This window comes from Delphinus delphis, chromosome 20, assembly GCF_949987515.2.
Source record: "Delphinus delphis chromosome 20, mDelDel1.2, whole genome shotgun sequence".
Classification (NCBI taxonomy): Eukaryota; Metazoa; Chordata; class Mammalia; order Artiodactyla; family Delphinidae; genus Delphinus; species Delphinus delphis.
Genome location: NC_082702.1, coordinates 14,374,235 through 14,380,005, shown reverse-complemented (window position 1 = coordinate 14,380,005; position 5,771 = coordinate 14,374,235). Strand labels below are relative to the sequence as shown.

Genomic DNA, 5,771 nt, shown 5'->3' with positions numbered 1-5,771 from the left:
AGGAAAATCAGACTATATCACCAAGAGATCTGCTCTAAAAAATGCATAAATAAATTTATTTATCCAAAAAGAAAATAATAACAAGAAAACTTGGAACATTAACAATGAAAAAAGAGCAAGAAAATGGTAAATATATGTGCGCACATAATAGACTATCCTCTTTTAACATTTTAAAATCATTTTAAAATATTGTCTCATATGGTTCTTGAAATATGTAAAGGTGATTTTTAAGACAACTGTATTATAAAGGGGAGAGTATAAAGTAACCTAACAGTAATGTTTCTACAGTCCACTTGAACTGGTAAAAGTTGATATTAGTAGTACAATATTACTAATAATATAATATCCTATCACATGAAGAAATCACATGAAGGGATATACTCAAAAGATACAAGTCTAAAGAAAATGTTTAAGTAATCCATAGGCAAACAACACAGGGAAACCGAGGCACAAAAAAGGGTACAAACAGAAAACAAATGATAAAATGTCAGACTTTAAATCCTAACATGTAATTAGTTACATTAAATATAAATGACCTGGGCTACCCTGGTGGTGCAGTGGTTAAGAACCCGCCTGCCAATGCAGGGGACACAGGTTCGAGCCCTGGTCTGGGAAGATCCCACATGCCACAGAGCAACTAAGCCTGTGCGCCACAAATACTGAGCCTGCGCTCTAGAGCCCACGAGCCATGACTATGGAGCCCGTGTGCCACAACTACTGAAGCCTGCGCACCTAGAGCCTGTTGTGCTCTACAACAAGAGAAGCCACCACAATGAGAAGCCCACACACCACGACAAAGAGCAGGCCCCACTAGCCGCAACTAGAGGAAGCCTGTGCACAGCAACAAAGATGCAATGCAGACAAAAAAATAATAATAAAATATATTTTAAAAAAGTGTTCTTCGTTGAAAATATTTCCTAAATTAATTAATTAATTAATTTAAAAATGGCCTAACCATCACTTATAATTTCACTCAGAAGTGAAATTGCTAGCTCTTTTCATGCCTAGCCTAGCCATGGCTCATGGTCCCAAGAAGCACCTGAAGTGCATATCAGCTCCAAAGCATTGGATGCTGGGTAAACTGGTGTGTTTGCTCCTCATCCATCTACCAGTCCCCACAAGCTGAGGGAATGTCTCCCCCTAATCATTTTCCTAAGGAACAGACTTAAGTATGCCCTAACGGGAGATGAAGTAAAGATACGCATGCATCATTTTATTAAGATTGATGGCAAGGTCCGCACTGATATAACCTACCCCACTGATTTTATGGATGTCATCAGCATTGACAAAACTGGAGAGAATTTTCGTCTGATCTATGACACCAAGGGTCGCTTTGCTATTCATCATATTACACCGAAGGAGGCCAAGTATAAGTTGTGCAAAGTGAGAAAGATCTTTGTGGGGACAAAAGGAATCCTCATCTGGTTCCCCATGATACTCACACCATCTGCTACACTGATCCCCTCATCAAGGTGAATGACACCATTCAAATTGATTTGGAGACTGGCAAGATTACTGACTTCATCAAATTTGACACTGGTAACCTGTGCATGGTGACTGGAGGTGCTAACCTGGGAAGAATTGGTGTGATCACTAACCAAGAGAGACATCCTGGTTCTTTTTTTTTTTGGTTTTTTGGGTTTCTTTTCTTTTCTTTTTTTTTTTTTTTTTTTGCGGTTCATGGGCCTCTCACTGTTGTAGCTTCTCCCGTTGTGGGGTACAGGCTCCGGACGCGCAGGCTCAGTGGCCATGGCTCACGGGCCTAGCCGCTCTGCGGCATGTGGGATCTTCCCGGAGTGGGGCACGAACCCGTGTCCCCTGCATCGGCAGGCGGACTCTCAACCACTGCGCCACCAGGGAAGCCCTCCTGGTTCTTTTGATCTAATTCATAAGAAAGACGCCAATGGCAACAGCTTTGCCATCCAGCTCTGCAAAGTTTTCGTTATTGGCAAAGGCAACAAACCATGGATCTCTTCCCCGTGGAAAGGGTATCCACCTTATCACTGCTGAGGAGAGCGACAAGAGACTGGCGGCCAAACAGAGCAGTGGATAAAATGATCTGTAGGTGACATGATTGGAAAAGTCTTTGTACTTAATTAAAGATAATACTACATTTAAAAAAAAAGTGAAATTGCTGGATCATATGGTTTTTATTCTTTTTTTACATGAGCATTTACCAGCTGTAAGTTTCCTTCTTTATGGTGCTTTAGCTGCTTCCAAGTTTTGTTGTGTTGGGTTTACATTTTCATTTATTTCAAAGTATTTTCTCATTTTTCTTGTGATTTCTTCTTTGACCCATTGATTTAAGACTATTGTTTAATTTCCACATATTTGTCAATTCCCCATATTTCCTTCTATTATTCATTTCTAATTATGACTGGAGAACATTCTTTGTATGATTTAGATCCTTTTAAATTTATTGAGACTTGTTTTCTAGCCTAAAATATGGTTTATCCTAGCAAAAATTGCATATATACTTGAGGAAAATGTGTATTTTGCTCTTATTGGTTGGAGTTTTCTATACATGTCTATTAAGTCTAGGTGGTTATGTTGTTTAAATCCTCTGTTTCCTTGATGGTCTTCTGCCCAGTTGTTTTATCCATTATTGAAAGTGAACTGTTGATATCCCCAAGTATTATTGTTGAATTATCTATTTCTCCCTTTAATTTTTCTTCATATATTTTGACATTTTGTCTTTAAGTTTATCCATACGGTTGCAGGTGTCAGAATTTCCTTCTTTTTAAAGTCAGAATAATATTATATTCTATGTATCTGCCACATTTTGTTTATTCATTCATCTAGTGCTGGACACTTGGGTTGTTGGGTTACGTGCATATATGGGTTTTTTTGTTTTGTTTTGTTTTTGGCTGTGTCAGGCCTTAGTTGCAGCATGCAGGATCTTCGTTGAGGCATGAGGGCTCTTTGTTGTGGCACGTGGGCTTCTTTCTAGTTGTGGAGCACAGGCTCCAAGACACGTGGGCTCTGTAGCTATGGCACGTGGGTTCCAGAGCCCATGGGCTCTGTAGTTTGCGGCACGCAGCCTCTCTAGTTGAGGTGCGCGAGCTTAGTAGTTGTGGCGCATGGGCTTAGTTGCCCCGTTGCCCGATCCCCGTGTGGGATCTTAGTTCCCTGACCAGGGATCGAACCCACGTCCCCTGCATTGGAAGGTGGATTCTTTACCATTGGACTACCAGGGAAGTCCCTGCATATATGCTTCTAATTATATGTTTTCTTGATTGGATTGATGCTTTTTAATTATAGAATGTACCTCTTTGTCTCTGATCGTTTTGTTTTAACGTATGTTTTATCTGGTAGTAGTATAGCCCCTCCAGTTTTGTTTTTCTGCTGTTTGCATGGTATATCTTTTTTTCTGTCCTTCAGTTCTGAAATTTTTTCTTTGAGTCTTAAATGTCTCTTGTATTCAGCGTATAGTTGAATCATATTTTTAAATTCTCTGCTAACCTCTACCTTTAATTGGAGTGCTTAATCTATTTACTTTTACTATACTCATGAGAAAGAACTTCCATTTTGTTACTTATTTTCTATGTCTTACATCTTTTTTCCCTCTATTCCTCCATTACAGCCTTCCTTTGTGTTAGACATTTTTCTATCTTGTCATTATAATTCCATTGTCATTTTTTAGTACTTTTTATTCAGCTATTTTTTGTGGGGATTGCAATAAATATCTTTATTTATAATAGTCTGTTTCAAATTAATGGCAATTTAATTAAAATTGTATCTAAAAACTTGCTTCTCTACAGTTCCATTTTCTTCTTTCTCTCGTGCTGTTATTGTCATACAAATTACATCTTTATACATAGCACGCTGATCAAAAATGTATTTGTAACTCTTGCTTTACGCAGTTGTCTTCTACATGAAATAGGAGAAAAAAAGAGTTACAAACAAAATGTACATTTATATTGTCTTTTATATTTGCCTATGTAGTTACCTTTCACTGGATATAGAATTCTTGGTTGGCACTATTTTTCCTTCAGTGCTTTTAATATATCATCACACTGCCTTCTGGTAGTTATTGTTTGTGATAAGAAAAGAGCTGTTAGTCTTGCTGAGGATCCCTCGTACATGTTGAATTTCTTCTTCCTTGCTGCTTTCATGATTCTCTCTTTATGTCTTAGCTTTTGACAGTTTATGGTGTCTCTGAATGTGGATCTCTTTAATGAATGTGTAGATTTGTTTTTCACTGAATTTGGGAATTTTCAAACATTATTTCTTGAAATACTCTTTCTGCCCTGTTCTCTCTCCTCGTCTTCTTTTTAAAAATTATTATATGTTTCAGGTATACGTTATAATTCAACATCTCCATACACTAAAAAGTGGTCACTTCCAAAAATGTAGCTGCAATCCATCACCGTACAATTGACTGCCTTCACCCATTGGCCCACCCTCCAGCGCACTTCTCTGGTAATCACCAATCTATTCTCTGTATCTGTGACTTTGTTTTTATTTTGTTTTGTTCATTTTTTGTTTTGCTTTTTGTTTTTGAGTTTCCACATATGAGTAACAATTATATGGCATTTGTCTTTTTCCCTCTGACTTATTTCACTTAGCACAATAGCCACCGAGGTCTATCCATGTTGTCAGAAATGGCAAAATTTCATTCTTTTTTATGACTGAGTAGTATTCCTATAAATATATATACCCCATATCTTCTTTATTCATTCATCCATCAACGGAGACAGGTAATTTCTATATCTTGACTTGTATATAATGCTGCAGTAAACATAGCATGCACATATATTTTCAAGTTAATGCTTTTGTATCCTTCAGATAAATACCCAGAAATGGAATAGCTGTATCATACGACAGTTCTATTCTTAATTTTTTGAGGAACCTCTATACTGTTTCCCATAGCAACTGCACCAATTTACAATCCCACCAGCAGTGTGCAAGAGTTCCGTTTTCTTCACATCCTTTCCAACACGTTACTTTTTGTGTTTTTGATAATAACCATGATAACAGGTGCAAGGTAAACTTTCATTATGGTTTTGATTTGCATTTCCCTAATAATTAATGATGTTGAACCTCTTTTCATGTGCCTGCGGCCATTTTTATGTCTCCTTTGGAAAAGAAGACCCCTATCAATCAGCCTGTCCAGATATTCTGGGGGAGGCTCTCCACAGTCTTTCCCTCCCAAGGAAGAAGTAGATAACTGTGATTTTTGCCCACTCACTCTTCTTGAGCTGAGGATGGGGAGTTATGGTGTCTACCAAAACAAACCATTGTCTGTTTTCCCCCAGTTGGATAGATTGTGTCATACCTGTCAGACTTCTAAGACTGTTATGTAAGATGCCAGTTCTTTGGGTAGCCCCAGCAAAGTGGAGTATTGAACACATGGATCAACTCTTTCCTTCCCCACAGTGAAGTTGAGGGCTGGGATTTCTCATCTGCTCACTTTGCTGAACAGAGGCAAGGATCTATGGTGTCTACCAGCCAAAGCCACCATCTCCATTTTCCACTGGGTGACTAGACTTTGCTGGACCTGTCGGAGCTCCATGACTGGTGAGACAGTAGCCAGTATTTTGGAAAGCTCCCTAGAGTGCAGGATGTATGAACTATCTGCTTTCTTCCCCTGTGTGAGGCTGGTAGCTAGGGGGTTTCTCACTGATCATTTGGTATTGCACCAGGGACTGAGACTTTAGGGGGAGGATGTCCCATACCTCCCTACAAGTTTTGGTCAGTTGGGTTTTGCATTTTCTTGGTGTGCAGAAGCCTGTCAATTAGTTTCTAGATTTCTCACAAAGAGAATTTTT

The 5,771-nt window shown here is 38.7% G+C and overlaps 1 pseudogene; it reads left to right on the top strand.

Moving 5' to 3' along the window:
• The first annotated feature begins 1,015 nt into the window (after nt 1-1,015).
• Nucleotides 1,016-2,053, top strand: LOC132416175 (small ribosomal subunit protein eS4, X isoform-like; annotated as a pseudogene).
• Nucleotides 2,054-5,771: the final 3,718 nt, after the last annotated feature.